The 17,156-nt window shown below is 42.4% G+C and overlaps 2 pseudogenes; both read left to right on the top strand.

Moving 5' to 3' along the window:
* The first annotated feature begins 4,264 nt into the window (after nucleotides 1–4,264).
* Nucleotides 4,265–5,524, top strand: LOC116582376 (annotated as a pseudogene).
* Nucleotides 5,525–14,722: 9,198 nt separating this feature from the next.
* LOC116583779 lies at nucleotides 14,723–14,823 on the top strand (annotated as a pseudogene).
* The last annotated feature ends 2,333 nt before the right edge of the window (nucleotides 14,824–17,156 follow it).

Below are 17,156 nucleotides of genomic sequence, written 5' to 3'. Positions count from 1 at the left end.
AGTTGATCAAGGAACAAAAGAGAAAGATCAATATCAGACCCGTTTTATATGATATATATCATAAAAGTATCATTATAAATCAATGGGGAAATGATAAGCTATTTAGTAGATGTTGGAAGGAAAACTGACTCAGTATTGTATAGAAAAACATAAACCAGAATCTTCACGTAACACCATGTGCAAAGATAGAATCCGGAAGGATTAAAGGCCAAACATGTAAAAGGTGAAAACTATAACATAAACGGGAGAAAAAGATATCTTTAAGACTTAAAGGTAAAGAAGGACTTATTTAAAAATATTTCAAATACATAAAATACAAGGCAAAATATGATGAATTTGATCACATCAAAATTAAAGATTTATGTTTAACGAGGGATATCAATAACACAGTTATAAGATGAGATACTGAAAAAAAAGATGAGACACTGAGGGATGATATTTACAATGCTGAAAATCAAAATGGACTGATAGCTAGAATATTCAATGAACTCCTACTCGTTAACCTGAAAAGGACAAGAACACAACAGAAAGAAACATAGTCTCATTCAGAAGAGAAAGTACAAAAGGCTAACAAGGGTATAAAGGATGCTCAAGGAGATTGGTGATTTAAAAAATGCAAATTAAAACAACATTGAGGTATCACTTTATATCTACTAACTTGACAAAAAGTAGAAAACTGGATGCTGCCAAGTATTAGCAGAAATAAGGGAAACTGAAATAATACTTGTGTATTTTCTGATGGGATCTTAGTCTGTATAAACCTATGGTATGCTTACAATGCTTAATGACCAGGTCTCCAGAAAGAAAATGTAATGTTATATTATACAATATACTATATGTATTTTGTTACTAGGCATATGAAAATATATGTACTATGTATGTATATGTACATACTATGCATATGAAAATATATGTACTATGTATATATATGCTATATGTCTTGATATCCATTAAGTTTATAGTAAACTATATATATATGTATATAGTTTATATATAAACTATATACAGCTGAAGATCCTCTCTATCAGGGGACTAAGTATGGATCTTCAGCTGTATATAGTTTATATATAAACTATATATAGTTTATATATATATATGTATATAGTTTTTATATATATATATATATAGTTTACTATAAACTTAATGGATATCAAGGCATATAGCATCCAACTTACAAGTCATGAAATATACTATACTTCTTATTGTAACTTCCAGATAATTAACTGATTTTCACAGAATGCTTTTGTTGATTTTGGCCAAACTCTTGCATCTATGGCCAGCCTGTGGTTGCAATGGAAGGAGTGTAGTTCTGATACGAATGTTGCTTAATATTTTAGCTTGTGCTAAGGAAGAAGACAAAAAGCAAAGCAAAGCAATGAAGATGTACATATGTTTGCCAATGATGTGAGCAACTTCCTTGCTAAATCAGACAATAGTTTTTATATACTGGAGGAATATTTCCTCAAAATTCTGTGCTATTCACAACATAACAACTATAGACTCAATACACTTTCAAACTTAATTGTGGTGCTAACACTGTCTTCATCCCTCTCCTAAGTCCAGACAATCGAGAAAACAGCAAACCGGGGGCCATCACACTTTTTCTGCGAAGGGCCAGTGAGTAAATATTTAGGTTTTGTGAGCCCTGTGAGCTCTGTCAAAACTATTCAACTCTGCTACTGTAGCATAAAAGCAGTCAGACACATTATGTAAACAATGGGCAAAAATAGGAAGTAGGCTGGGCAGCCAGTCTGCCGACTCCTGCAGTAAATCAAGCCCTAATTTGTGGCATTTCCTGATTTTTGCTACAAATGGGATGTCACTGAACATGAAGAAATAAGCACAGTACTTCCACAATACAAATAGAAGACACATAAATGACTTTCAGAAGAAAGATAACCATAAGATACAGTAAAATTATGACGTAATGAGTTGTGAGTATTTCTTACCTTTGATTTTGCTATAATTTATCTAATTATAATTACAATGTAATATATAATACTGTGCTTAACAACCAGCTTTGCATAATATCTGAAAATTAAGCAGCTTTGTGACCTTGATGTATGAATAAACTCACGGAGACATTTGAGAAGAATCTGCCATACTTAGTCCCCTGATAGAGAGGATCTTCAGCTGGAAGAGAGGCTAGACACGGGTGGTGGAGATAAATTAAGTGCCGGGCAGCAGTTAGAAGAAGGGACCGGTGTACACCTAGGGCAGCTGTGTTGCACAACTCCAGACATTCACACCGCCCTCTATGTGGGCAGCATCTGTTGAGTAAACCAGAACACCACGATTACATCTTAAAAACAGCCTTGGTGGCTCAGTCAGCAGAGCGCCTGACTCGGTTTCCACTCAGGGCATGATGTGAGGGTCCTGGGACTGAGCTCCACGTCGGGCTCCACACTCTCTCTCTCTAATAAATAAATCTTTAAAAAAAAAAAAGTGTTGAATTTTTCTTCCATCTATGATGGAATAACTAGGACTAAAGTAGTGCTCTTGCTGTGAACATGCAGCAAGTTGCGCAAAATAAATGAAACAGAGGGTTTAGTCACTAGTCAATAGGCAGCAAAATACTGTGAGATTCCTGCCAGAAGAGAGAAGGGATACAAAATAAAGTCCCACAATTACGGGGCATGTCGGTGGCTCAGTTGTTGAGCGGCTGCCTTCGGCTCAGGTCATAATACTGGGGTCCTGAGATCAAGCCCCACATCAGGCTCCCTGCCCAGCAAGAAGCCTGCTTCTCCCTCTCCCACTCCCCCGGCTTGTGTTCCCTCTCTCACTATGTCTCTCTCCACCAAATAAATAAATAAATTTAAAAAAAAGTCCCACAATTATCCTAGATATCTTCCTGGGAGGTGCTCTGTAGACCACAGTGGAGAACGGGGTGAGGCGGATACAAGCAGGGTCTGGAGGGCTTGCTGACTTAAAGAGACAAAGATCAGGGTTCTGAGAGGTTTGAAGCAGTTGGAAGAGGGAATTACATCAGAAAACAAAAGCAAAAACAAACCAAAAAACCCATAGCTTCAGAATTCTACACTGGGAGAAACAAGAAGAGTGACCAGTAACTAAAGGCTGAAGAATTTCCAGACTTCATACAGGTTGGAGAATCATTTTAATTTCTGAATATCCAAATCAAAGAGTCATCACTGAACTTTTCGAGAATAAGCAGAGACTGTAGAGAGGTAGCCATTTCAATAGTAAAGGTAAATTAGCCCTAGGACAAATGCTATTTTTAATTCTCTCTAACAAAACTTAAAAACAAGCCTTGACCAGAGGGGAGAAGAATGGGAAGATGGGCAAAATGGAAGCTTCCAGCTACAGAATAGCTAAGTCACAGGAATGAAAGGCACAGCACAAGAATACAGTCAGTGGTACTGTAATACTTGTAGTGAGCATGGCATAACGTATAGAGAAGCTGAATCATTATGCTGTACACTCGAAACTAATACAACACTGTGTGTCAACTGTACTCAAATACATTTAAAAAGAAAAAAAAAAGCAACAAGACTTGAAAAGATTGAGCTGATACACAAGCCAATTAACTGCATGACAGAACAAAGTCCAAAACACTTTTAAAGAATACAGAAAATCTAGCACTCAACGACATAAAAATCCCAATGTCCGGCAATTCATCAAAAAATACCAGACATGCCAAGTGGCAGGAAAATAATAGAAATAGACACAGACTCAGAAATGACAGAGACGGGACACCTGGGTAGCTCTGTTGGTGGGCTTCTGCCTTCAGCTCAGGTCATGATCCCAGGGTACCGGGATGGAGCCCCGCATCACGGTTCCTGCTCAGCAGGGATCCTGCTTCTCCTTCTGCCGCTCCCCTGCTCATGCACTCACTCTCTTTCTCTCTCTCTCTGTATTCAAATAAATGAAATCTTTAAAAAAAAGAAAGAAAGAAAGAAGGAAAAGCCCAAAGAATCTGAAACAGGATACATACAATGAAAACCAGACCAAGGCACATCAAAATCCAATCACTGAAAACCAGGTATAATAGGAAAATCCTAAAACTATCCAGGAAAAGAAGACATGCATCATGTGCATACATGAGAACAACTGCAGAATATACAACAGAAAGCATGCCAGCCAGAAAAAAAATGTGACCCGCTCATCAGGGAAAATACAAACACTACAAAGTCACAGAGAAAAAAATCAGTAGGCTTGAAGACAGTTTAACTGGAATGATCAAATCAGAAGTACAGATAGTGAAATGTTTTCTTTTTCTTAATGAATGGAACTCAGTGGCTTGTGGATGCCACTGGACAATACAGCCCTGAAGAACCGTACCAAAGAATCTCTGCCTTTGTCATTTCTGGGCATGCATGAAATTGATGATAAGGAAAAATGAGAAAAAGAAGAGAATAACTTATGAACTAAGGTGTGGCAGGAAAAAGTATCTAGTTCCTTTGATGGCATTCAGTTATACCTGCAGGGATTGACTGCCATTACCCAGAAGGCTTTGCAGGCTCAGTCCCTGGTACCTCCATAACTGGGAATGATATTGACCACGTGACTGCAAGGCCTACCCGGAAGAACATGGGCTGGAAAGGAAGAGCTATTAAAAGCCATTGCCTGTGTGGTGACATCTTGCAGGATGGAGCTGGAAAAGCCTGTGCCCAGTCAACCCAGCACAAGTGAAATTCTCCAAACTGCTCTGAAGGAGTACTGCAAAGAGAATCTTAAAGACAAGATCGATCACAGCAATCAGCTGTGTAGCTGATGTCCTGAAGGCCACCAAAGAAAAGAGATTCCAGGAGTTTTCTGACATTGTCATACCTCTTATCAAGAACTCACCCAAAAGCACTGGCACTGGGACAAACAAAAATGAATATGGGAATAAGAAGAAAGATCTCCTGGTGGAATCTCCACTGGGAGCCTTTGGGAGCCTGGGCAAAGCCTCGCCCCCAATTGTGGAGGTCCAATGTTGTTATCGTCAGGAGCTGGGCAAGTGATGTATGAGCGGCTAAAACTGAGCGTGTGGGAAGTGCAGTTAGGAAACCTACCATCAATGAATGCCTTTTTTCAGGGATTAATGCTTTTGGAACATGAACATGCAGATCCTGAGGCTGAAATTCTCCTTAAAACCTGTAAGTCAATCACATACTCTTTAGAAAATAAGACCTATTCAACTGTGAGAAAAGAAGCTTTATCTGTGAGAGAATTACTGCTTAAAAAACATGAAGAATCAGGAATGCCTGGGTGGCTCAGTGGGTTAAAGCCTCTGCCTTCAGCTCAGGTCATGATCCCAGGGTCCTGGGATCGAGCCCTGCATTGGGCTCTCTGCTCAGCGGGGAGCCTGCTTCCCCCTCTCCCTCTGCCTGCCTCTCTGCCTACTTGTGATCTCTATCTGTGAAATAAATAAATAAAATCTTTTTTTTAAAAAAAGTGAAGAATCGAAACAGTGGAAAATGTACAGTGCTCCTGACTGAGTCTTTAGCTACTCTGGAGACAGACAGCAGACCTGAGGTTCAGGAGAAAGCATCAGAAGAAAACACTAGAAAATCTGGACTAGATTTGAAGGGGAAGAAAGAAACAAGTGTCATGTTCCCTGGGGGGTTGAAACAGTGGTATTCTTCGAAAATCCAAGTGGGAAAAATGTAAAGAATAATGTGTAGCATGCATCATTCCTTGACTGAAATTTTGAAAATACCTTTAAAAATCTAATACAAGTGTAACCAGAGCTCCAGAAGGAGAAGAAAGAGAGGAAAATGAGGCATAAAGAGTATCTGATGAATAATGGCTGGATTTCCCCAAAATATGATAAAGACATGAATTCTCAGATCTAAGATGCTAAGTGAAAACCAAACAGGATAAATTTGAAGAAAATTGTATTCATTAGTCACATTGCAGTAATATTGGTATTATGATTTTGAAACATACATGGATGCCTAAACATTCACATTCACACATATAATACCATGAAAAAAATAGCAAAGAGAGATGAATTTTAAAAAATCAAAGGAACTAAATGAAAACCCTGTAATCTTTGATTTGAAATGGAAACATCAGTATAAACTCATGATTCATTATTCTCTTTCTAAAAACCACATAGTTCCTAGTTCTGCTCACTGGAAAGGCCTAGAAATAATGACAACCCAGCAGCAATATCCCAAAATACAGGTAGTGGTGTCCAGACAGTGTTTTCTCCCAAAGGAGCCAAGTCTCCTCAGTGAGATAACTGATCCTAGGTCAGAGCAATCTGTATTCAAGATGGGTCTGTAACATCTTGTTTTGTCAGTAAGCAAGGAAGTTATCAAACACTAATCAGATGTATCAAAATAAACCAAAAATCAACTTTAAAGAGCTCCCATTGGTCAAAAAATGACAAAATTTGAGCATCAAAAAAAACAGTGACTTCCGGACACCTGGCTGGCTCAGTCAGTGCAACACGCGACTTAGGGTCTTGGAGTCATGACCCACGCTGGGTGTAGAGATTACTTTTTGAAAAAAATTTTTAAAGTGCTCCACATCACTTGGCATCAGGGAACTACAGATCAAAATCACAATGAGATACCACCTCACACCAGTCAGAATGGCTAAAATTAACAAGTCAGGAAATGACAGATGCTGGCGAGGATTCGGAGAAAGGGGAACCCTCCTCCACTGCTGGTGGGAATGCAAGCTGGTACAGCCACTCTGGAAAACAGCATGGAGTTTCCTCAAAAAGTTGAAAATAGAGCTACCTTACGACCCAGCAATTGCACTACTGGGTATGTACCCTAAAGATACAAACGTAGTGATCCAAAGGGGCACGTGCACCCAGATGTTTACAGCAGCAATGTTCACAACAGCCGAACTATGGAAATAACCTAGATGTCCATCAACAGATGAATGGATCAAGAAGATGTGGTATATATACACAATGGAATACTAGGCAGCCATCAAAAGAAATGAAATCTTGCCATTTGCAACAACGTGGATAGAATTAGAGGGTATAATGCTTAGTGAAATAAGTCAATTGGAGAAAGACAACTATCATATGATCTCCCTGATATGAAAAAGTGGAGATGCAACGTGGGGGGTTTTGGGGGTAGGAAGGGAGGGAGATAAAACATAAGAGACTCTTAATCTCATACAAAAAAACTGAGGGTTGCCAGGGGTGGGGGGTAGGGAGAGGGGGGTGAGGTTATGAACACTGGGGAGGGTATGGGCTGTGGTGAGTGCTGTGAAGTGTGTAAGCCTGATGATTCACAGACCTGTACCCCTGGGCCAAATAATATATTATACGTTAATTTAAAAAAATAAAAGGAAAAAATTTTTTTTCATTTTAAAAACTAAAAGAAGACAATTATTTCAGTGGATTAAAAACCAGTGATTATTTTAAAAGCCATGAACTCAAAATAGTTTCACAAACTTCCAGTTATAAAATAGATAAGTCACAGAGATGAAAAGTATAGCACAGGGAATATTACCATTAATATCGTAATAACATTGTATGGTGATTACACCCAACATGGAGAACACTGAGCAATATATAGAATTGCTGAAGCACTATGTTGTATACCTGAAACTAACAGAATATTGTATATTAGTTATACTTAAAAAAAATTCCCCTTCTCACCTTTAGAGTTTACTAGGACACCTGTCCATTATTTTGAAAATTGTTAAATAAAAGGAAAGAATCAAGCATTTATCATGCCTTCCCTCTATGAACTTCATTTCAGGGTAACCAAATAGTGGGTAAGGAGAATTCTTTCCTCATGGAAAACTTCCTGCCAATAAATAAAGAAAGGTTGATAGACTTAGAAAATCACCCATTTCACAGACTACAAAATAATGGACCTAGGAAATGATCATCGCCAGTTATCAAACCATTGGTGAAATCTTGACAGGAAATTTATAATTGATGGATCAAGTTGCCAACACTTAAACTCACTGATGAATGTTAACATCACTAAAAAGTTGGGCAAAAAATATATGCTTCCTGATAATTATAAGAAATGGGAAATATGCTGATACTATAAAATTATTTTTCTAAATAACAATAGTAATAAAGTCATAATCTAATCGAGCTTCTATATGTACCTAATCAGAGGTACTACAGAATAACAGAGGAACCAGTTAGATAACACCAACAGACATAATCAGCTAAATCCTGTATGTGGACAATTCTAAAAAACAAACTGGTTTCCTCAACAGATAAATGGCATAAAGAAATGGGGTAGATGGGTGTTATTATATAAAAAGAGCAAAGAGACTTAAAACTCATACCAACCAGGGGCGCCTGGGTGGCTCAATGGGTTAAAGCCTCTGTCTTCGGCTCAGGTCATGGTCTCAGGATCCTGGGATCGAGCCCCGCATCCGCATCGGGCTCTCTGCTCAGCGGGGAGCCTGCTTCCCCTCCTCTCTCTCTGCCTACTTGTGATCTCTGTCTGTCAAATAAATAAATAAATAAATAAGAAGCATGGTCTTAACCAACCAATAAATAAGAAGCATGGTCTTAACCAACTGAACCACCCAGGCGCCCCAGGATCGCCTTCTAAAGGAATGAGTTAGCCTATTCCTAGGCAAAGATTATCATTGGTCGCTTAAATCATTACATAACAGTTTGTTGGGTGGATGGATCAGGCTGCCACTATCTGAACCAACTAAGTAATCTTAGCATCTCCCAAGTGGGACAACTAAACGTGTTGTGTTGCATGGCACCAGACTTCAAACGATGCTTGGCACACAACAGGAACTCAATAAAATTTTGTTTAAAGCAGGCTGCCATCAAGGCCCTGGACCCACTCTTCTACTCCACCAGCTCTCTGCTGCTTAAATGCTTCCCTCTGGACTGCGTAGCTGATCTTGGTTCAGGCTTAGGACCCCCCCAGTGGTCTACTTTATAACACTGCTGCTACTGCTTCTGCCAGACAGCTCGGCTAGGAGTGCCCACCTCCTGGTGCCTCCCCTTGGACCTCCACAGAACAGCTCTCTACCAGGGAACCAAACGGCTCTGGGGCCCTTCAAGCCTCTCCCATCTCAGTCTGACTTCAGGGACTTCCTGAGACAGCTCCCGCATCCCCCACCCCTTCTTCGCACACGGTGAGAGGAATGGGGGAAGGTGTTCATCTTAGTGTCCTTGGAACCCAAGTATCAATGCCAAAAGCCTCTTTACTGTTTCTCCCAGGGACTTAAGAGCCTTCATAAAAAAGAACCCTAAGGATCTGCCTCCACATCACAGAATTCCGGAGCTCGTATGCAGAAAGGCCCATCCAGGACACTCACTACTCATAGAGAAATGAAAAGCCATCTCTTCCTGGAACAAAAATGAAACACAAGAGGAGGCAGCAGCAAATGCAGGCAGTGTTAAGAATGAAAGGAAATAGCTGAGCACGCAAATTAAGGCCTTTTCTCTGAAAAGTAAGCCAGGCAGAGGTACCATGAGGGCTTCTAATGCTAAAGCAGTGATTAAAACCCAAAATGGAGCCAGAATGAGAGCTGAGCACAGCAGCACAAGATTTCAGCCTCCAGCAAAAAGTTCAGGGTGAGTGAAGGACATTTTTTACTCAATCCTGGTAAGGAACACCAAAGAGATAAGGCAAAATTTCTACCAGTCACAGTTCAGTCATTAATAAAATAGAGAGCTAAAGAAATACATATGTATATATCCATAGTTTATCTTTCCATTAAGTATGCACACATTATTAAATCTTGTTTAAATCGCATTCGTGCTATTGCTTTGAGAGTTTTATTGTTGCTTTTCCAGAAAAATCCATGACTAAATCATGTGCTAGGTTCCTTCTCCTTAGAAAAAAATCACCAGCTTCTAGCCAAAAGGCACCACTTTCTCTTGGCTGTGGATATCCATCTTGCAGGCATGCTGCCCAGAGAAGAAACCAAACTGATATGAAGGCAAACGGCACAAGGACCAAACCACTTGTCAATGAAGAGTTAGACTCTCTCCCCAACGTAAATTACTGTGCCTGCTCTCATTCTGCCCACCCTGAAGCTGAGAAAGTGATCATTTGTTATCTATTTTTTAAAGATTTTATTTATTGATTTGACAGAGAGAGAAAGATCACAAGTAGGCTGAGAGGCAGGCAGAGAGAGAGGGGGAAGCAGGCTCCCCGCCGAGCAGAGAGCCCGATGTGGGGCTCGATCCCAGGACCCTGAGATCATGACCTGAGCCGAAGGCAGCGGCTTAACCCACTGAGCCACCCAGGCGCCCCCATTTGTTATCTATTAACATACAGAGTGCAGTGGAAGTTATGTTTTAATCCTAGCAAACACCGGATAGCACTTATTGTGTGACAAACACTACTATAAATCCATTATAAATAGATATTAATTCACATAATTCAACGAGGAAGTCTTTGTGAGTCCACGCAGGAAGCGTGCAGCTATGGCTCCCTGTTCCCTTGCACACTGGTCCCCTTACACCAAGCTTGTTTGTATGTCTTTTGGGGAGGTGGGGGGTATGTACACGGCCATTGAATCAGACCCCCACTTATTTGTAATAAACACTTGGCAGACAGAAACATTCTCAAAGGCTATTTATTAAGCTCCCAATATCCTTGGGGTGCTATGTTGGGGACCGTAATTACAGGCAACGTTTTTGACTCTGTTTCTTTTCTGACCGCCGGGCTGGGAGACCCAGGGAGTGGGCCATGGTAACCACTCTTCATTTTCCTGGGCCATTGTAACCCTAATGAGATCCATTCTCATTGCAATTATAACAGTGCGCAGCAGGTGAAGCCATATGGAGTGTGGTCATCTCGAAGCAGGAGCTGAAAAGGGGCTTTTGTCTACCCGACTCCACACATGCGTTTTCTAAAATCAGGTCCCACCTGGTCCTGCCACGGCCCTGCAAAGAATGGCAATTGTCTGAAGCCTGACGCTTCAGTCCATGCCCACATAATTGCTGAGTGCCTACTGTGTGCCAGGTGCTGTGTTGGGCTTTTTCTCATGTCATCCTGTTGACCTCTCAGTGAGCCAGTAATCGTAAGCAACATTCTACTGAAACTGAGGCCCAGAGACAACATCAGGCCTACCCTAAATTGCATAACTTGAACATGACAGCACCAGGATGACCACAACAGCACCAAGTATCTTCATTCTAATGCTTAACTGTTTTCTACCAAGGAGAAGTTGTCACCGAAATCCTTTTCTTTTAAGATTTCACTTTTAAGTAATCTCTACACCCAACATGGGGTTTGGACTCACAACCCCAAGATCAAGAGTCACAGGCTCTACCCACTGAGCCAGCCAGGCGCCCTGCCATTGAAATCTTTACTTTCTAGGTCTTGTCTTTCCTCATTGCTTGACTTGAATAGAGACTGTTATGAAAGATTCCTTTTTCCAGAGAGGGTCTCTAAGCTCTTTTAGCACCATGTTACTTGATTGGGGGCTGCTGCTAACTAGATAGAAGCTTCCACAGCTCACCTACCCTTGGCATGTTCCATTCAGGAAAGTGGGGGGTAGAGACCGGATGGGTTGGCAATCTGATCCCAGAATCACGCAGATCACTGTGAGTCTTCCACGCTTCACTGCCCCGATGGAGGCTAGATAGACTGAGACGTGAAAAACTTGTGTTGCACATAATGGTTATTTTTTCCTGTAACAACAGTGCCTCTCCCCTTCCCTCCCCCACACCTTCCCCCACCACGGCGAACCCAGCCTGCAGCACAGATAAAGAAAACTTAGAGTCCGCAGTTCAGGGTCACATTGGTCTATTAAAGCCTAACAAAGAGTAAAGCTTTATGCTGAAGAAAACAGGTTTACCTTGAATTTGTGAATTGAGAGGCTTCTGAAGTAGACAGAGAAAACCTTTAATATTAGGCAAACCTATTATTCCATAGGCTGCAATAAGATAGTATTTAATTCTAGGTGGCCACGTGGCCTAGCATACTAACCCTCAGAAGAATGTGTACTAGGCAGAGAGAGGAGCTTAGGTTCTAATTAGAGAATTTGGGGGTACGAACACCAATAAATGGTAGATTGTTTATGTGTATGTAAATAATAAAAAATAATGTACTCTTCTCAAGACCTTTGCGAATTCCTATCATCCTTACGCTTCCTGAAAGCAGGTAACATCTTCCTCAGGTTTCTGCCCAGGCAGCCCCCTCTCCGAACCACTCTCTCCACTTGCGGGCTCACCCCACTTGAAGCTCTGGACCAGTGTCACTGCCCCTAGTCATGGTGGCCTTGAAGCACCCTCTGTAGTCTTTGGGGACTTGGCATCAGGTCAGCTTTTGCTGCCAAGCCTACTGATCTCGTGCTCCTATGCTGGAAACCGACCCTCCATCTCCCTGTCAACACTAGACCCCAAGTTTCTGCTGTAATCCTCAAGCGGGATCTCTATTCTGAAACTCCGGCCCTCGGTCGCAACCCTGACCTGCTTAGTACTTCACTCTGGAAATCTGGAAAACAAAGCGGGGTCCCAGGGGTCTCTCTTTGCCAGAGAGATGCCCATCCTCAAACCCCAGCCCAGAGCCTGGGCCCCATCTGTATGTCGGCAGCCTGCCTTCTCGAGGCCGTGCTTTGCCTGGCCCACGGCAATGCCCTCCCCATCCTGTCCCACGGCCTCATTCACACCAGGAGGCACGCCCAGTTCCACGCCAACACACTCCTCCAAGCCTGGCCTGGATGTTCTCCTCTCCTCAATTTCAGCATCCAGTGGAGCCGCTGAGCAGTGTCACTACTGTGTTTAGTCACAGGGCTGTGGGCACAGAAGGAAAAACTGCAGCCCCACAGGTTGAAATATTTGGGGAGAATAAATTGCACTTTCTCCAGCATCTAGCTGGACCACTGCAACAAAATGGTCTCTGGGGCCAAAGAGTGTTTTGGAGAGGGTGCTGTATTCCACAGCGCAACTAATTAAATAGACTTTCCTCTCGGGACACCTGGGTGGCTCAGTCAGTTAACTGTCTGCCTTCGGCTCAGGTCATGATCTCAGGGTCCTGGGATCAAGTCCTGAGTTGGGCTCCTTGTCCTGCTGCTTCCCCTGCTTATGCTCTCTCTCTCTCTTTCTCTGACAAATAAATAAATAAAATCTTTCAAAAAAATAGTCCTTTCTATCTATGTTCATGAGATGTGGAGGCCAGAGAGACAGATTAGGACTATAAGTCAAGGAAGCAATGTGCCTAGCCATCATTACCGTTCCTACTGAAAAAAAGGAAAACAAACACTCAAACATGCTTGGCTTTTTTTTTTTCCTTTAAGCACCTCTTTCTCTATAAAACTACATAAAAAGATTATGATAATAACGTGAACTCCCAAGGAGCAGAAATTAAAAAAAAAAACTTATTGGAGTATATTTAGCATGATAAGCAATGAGCACTATATAGAAATGTTGAATCACTATTTTGTACACCAAAAGTAAGAAACACTGTATGTTGACTATACTGGAATCAAAAGTTAAAACTTAATTGGGGCACCTGGGTGGCTCAGTGGGTTAAAGCCTCTGCCTTTGGCTCAGGTCATGATCTCAGGGTCCTGGGATTGAGCCCCACATTGGGCTCCCTGCTCAGCGGGGAGCCTGCTTCCCCCTCTCTCTCTCCCTGCCTCTCTGCCTGCTTGTGATCTCTCTCTGTGTGTCAAATAAATAAATAAAATCTTGTCTAAAAACTTAATTTAAAAAACCAGTTGCCCTAATACCCAAAGCAAAGGACAATCTATTTTTCTATCCTTTTGCTGTCTTTGGAATGAGAGTATTTGGAGCATCTTTAATGCCCGATGAACAACCAACTCCTTTTCCTTGCCCTATGGGTCTGCTGCGTATTGTGAGAGCGCTGTCCCTAACACCATCATGGCCTGTGTATTTACTGCTCTTACCACTGTCAAAAAGCTCTTAGGTAAATTCAAGAAAGGTAATGTACTCCCCACTTTGATGACTGAACATTGTTGAATACTGATGAAGCAAAAATACCCACGGACCGATAACTAGGCTCAAATCTCACCTGTCTCCATAGTTATAAACAGAATCTTTGAACTTTTATCTTCTGGTCTAGAGTCTTCATTTGCAAGGTGGGGGGATTTCCAATTTGTTCTAGGGAATGGCCCAGTTCAAGAATTTATTTGAATTCCACAGGTCCAACAAGAATTGTATTTAAAGTTGTGTTGATGGTTGAGAGGATGGATCAGGAATGACAACGGAAGATCAAGATCCGAGTTCTGGGCGCAAAGTTCTCGGCTCCAGCTCTCTGTAGCATCTCGTGACCGGGCTGATGCAACCAAGCCTTCATTGTTCCAGCACAGGAAACCTAGTGGCCCAGAGTCTGGATGATGTCAGAAAACACAGGAAACCTGGAGAACAGAATGAATTCCCTCTCTGAGAGACCACGGGCACTGTTTCATAAACATCTGTGAGTGGGGTGCCTGGGTGGCTCAGTTGGTTAAGTGTCTGTCCTGGTTTCGGCTCAGATCATGATCACAGGATTGTGAGACTGGGCTGCCCATTGGGCTCCACACTCAGCTCGGCGTCTATTTGAGATTCTTTCTCTCCCCCTTTACCCCTCTCACTCATGCAAGCATGCTCTTTCTCCTAAAATAAATAAACTCTTTTTAAAAATACCAGAGAGGGCGCCTGGGTGGCTCAGTGGGTTGAAGCCTCTGCCTTCGGCTCAGGTCAGGATCTCAGGGTCCTGGGATCGAGCCCCACATCGGGCTCTCTGCTCGGTGGGGAGCCTGCTTCCCCTTCTCTCTCTGCCTGCCTCTCTGCCTACTTGTGATCGCTCTCTGTCAAATAAATAAATAAAATCTTAAAAAAAAAAATACCGTAGAGCACTCGCTTCCACAGCAATTTTACTAAAACTGGAATGACAGAGAAGATTAGCATGGCCCCTGAGCAAGGATAATGCGCAAATCCATGAAGCAGTACGTATTTTGTGCAGTTCCCCAGCAAACCTCCACCCTTCTGGATCAGTGCCACAAATGGAGTTCGAAGCGGCCACTTGGGGGGCCTGCTCAGGGTCTGCACCTTGCTGCTAGTAGCCAGGGGCCCTGAAGACACCTGAGGGGTCCTCCTGCCCTCCCACAGGATCCCCTGCCATTGGACATGAGACCTGACTTCAGTGGCCCTCTGACATTTCCACAGCTGCCTAGTCATGTTTTCATTACTAAGTGACCCAGGTAATCCTGGTGTCTGTATCTGAAGTCTTGTTCTCACTGGTTAAAAAACAAAACAAACAAACAAAACACCTGAGAGACTGGGCACAGCAATAGCTAGCACTGGTGTAGCACTTAGAGTGTTCCAGGCACTGAGCTATGAGACAAGAGCCCAAGAATCAACCAACAACCTAAAAACTGAAGAATGGGGCAACAGTTATCTGAAAGTCATGCAACATCGTTCATTAATTTAAAATGCTTTCAGGGTGGGCGCCTGGGTGGCTCAGAAGGTTGGGCCTCTGCCTTCAGCTCAGGTCATGATCTCAGGGTCCTGGGATCAAGCCCTGCATCGGGCTCTCTGCTCGGCAGGGAGCCTGCTTCCTCCTCTCTCTCTGTCTGCCTCTCTGCCTAGTTGTGATTTCTGTCTGTCAAATAAATGAATAATCTTTTAAAAAAAAATTTAAAAAAATAAAATGCTTTCAGGGGTAGCTGGCTCAGTTGGGGGAGCATGTGACTCGATCTGAGGGTTGTGAGTTCAAGCCCCACATTGGGTGTAGAGATAACTTAAACATAAAATCTTTAAAAAAATAAAAAACAAAATGTTTTCAAATCCTGCCATTTGCAATGACATGGACAGAGCCAGAGTGTATCAGGCTAAGTGAAATAAGTCAGTCAGAGAAAGAGGGAAAGACAAATACCATGCTGTCCTGCTCATATGTGGAATTTAAAAGGCAAACCAGGTGAACATATGGGAGGGGGGGAAGGAGGGAAGGAAACAAACCATAAGAGACTTTAAAGGATAGAGAACCAACTGAAGGTTGCCGGGAGGGAGGTGGGTGAGGGGTGGGTTAGACGGGTGATGGGGATTAAGGAGGGCACTTGTGCGTGCTGGGTGTTGTATGGAAGTGATGAATCACTGAATTCTACTCCTGCGACCAATATCGCACTGTATGTTCACTAACTAGAATTTAAATAAAAATTGGGGAGAACATGTTTTCAAAAAAATAGCTAATGAAATAAGAACATTTGCATATTATAATGTTACATGAAAAATGCTGGATTCAGAAATACCAAGCAGTATAGCCCCAACTATTTTTAAATCCAACACATGGACAGAGGTAACACCACAAAGAGACATAACAGTAATGTTAAGAGGAGACAGGACCGACTACATAATTAGAAGGACCTAGTACAAAATGGAACTGTGCAGCCCCTGTTCAAAAGTTATTAAGAATGTCAAGACATCAACAGCAGAGCATTAAACCAAGTGCAGTTCCTCTAAGCACTGAATCCTGTGTGACCACACGGGCTGCATGTCCAGGAAACTGGCCTTGGTGACAGTGAGATATTTGAGTGTTAATATTATCAGTGATGGTTTCCTTCTTTGTATTTGCCTATTGGCTCCAAGCTCTATTAAGTGAATATACATTATTTTTATTTTTAGAAAGTAAAATGACTGATTTTCTAGAAGGTTTATGTATTTGAGAGAGACAGAGAGAGCATGAGCAGAGGGACGGGCAAAGGGAGAGAATCCTCAGGCAGACTCCCCACCAACCACGGAGTCCCATGTGGGGCTCAATCCCAAGCCCCTGAGATCATGACCTGCACTGATAATCAAGAGTCAGCCACTTAGCCAACTAGGCTACCCAGGCTTCCCTATAATGACCGATTCTTTCAAAGAACCAACAAGAGTTAACAGATATCTGCCTATAATTAGTAAGCAGCATGATTTGGAACACCATCATAGTAAGTCACAGGCAAGGACTGAATTTGGGATGGAGGGAGATGTGGTAATCTGGCCAGAGGGGACAGGTCAGAAGCTGCCACAAGAAGACAGAGAGAGGGAAGGGTAACCTTGTACCCGGGACTAGGCAGATGAGACCCCAGCCACCTGCAAAAATAGGTCCCGGCCCCAGTGTGGGCGGGCATGAGTGATCAGCCAAGATTTGCCTTTTTTGTACAGGCAAAAAAGATGGTTCCAACAGTAAGCAAGAGTCACCGTGGTGGTGGCAGTGAGTCAGTCTGTAGAGTGACAAGGCACTAGCCTACGTAACCCATGATGATCACAGCAAAAGACTGTACCAAGCAGTTTAAAAGTTAAAACTGGTGGTGCA

The sequence above is a fragment of the Mustela erminea genome, chromosome X (assembly GCF_009829155.1).
Source record: "Mustela erminea isolate mMusErm1 chromosome X, mMusErm1.Pri, whole genome shotgun sequence".
Lineage (NCBI taxonomy): Eukaryota > Metazoa > Chordata > Mammalia > Carnivora > Mustelidae > Mustela > Mustela erminea.
Note: the sequence above shows the minus strand (reverse complement) of the source record. Positions and strands in the feature narration are given on the sequence as shown.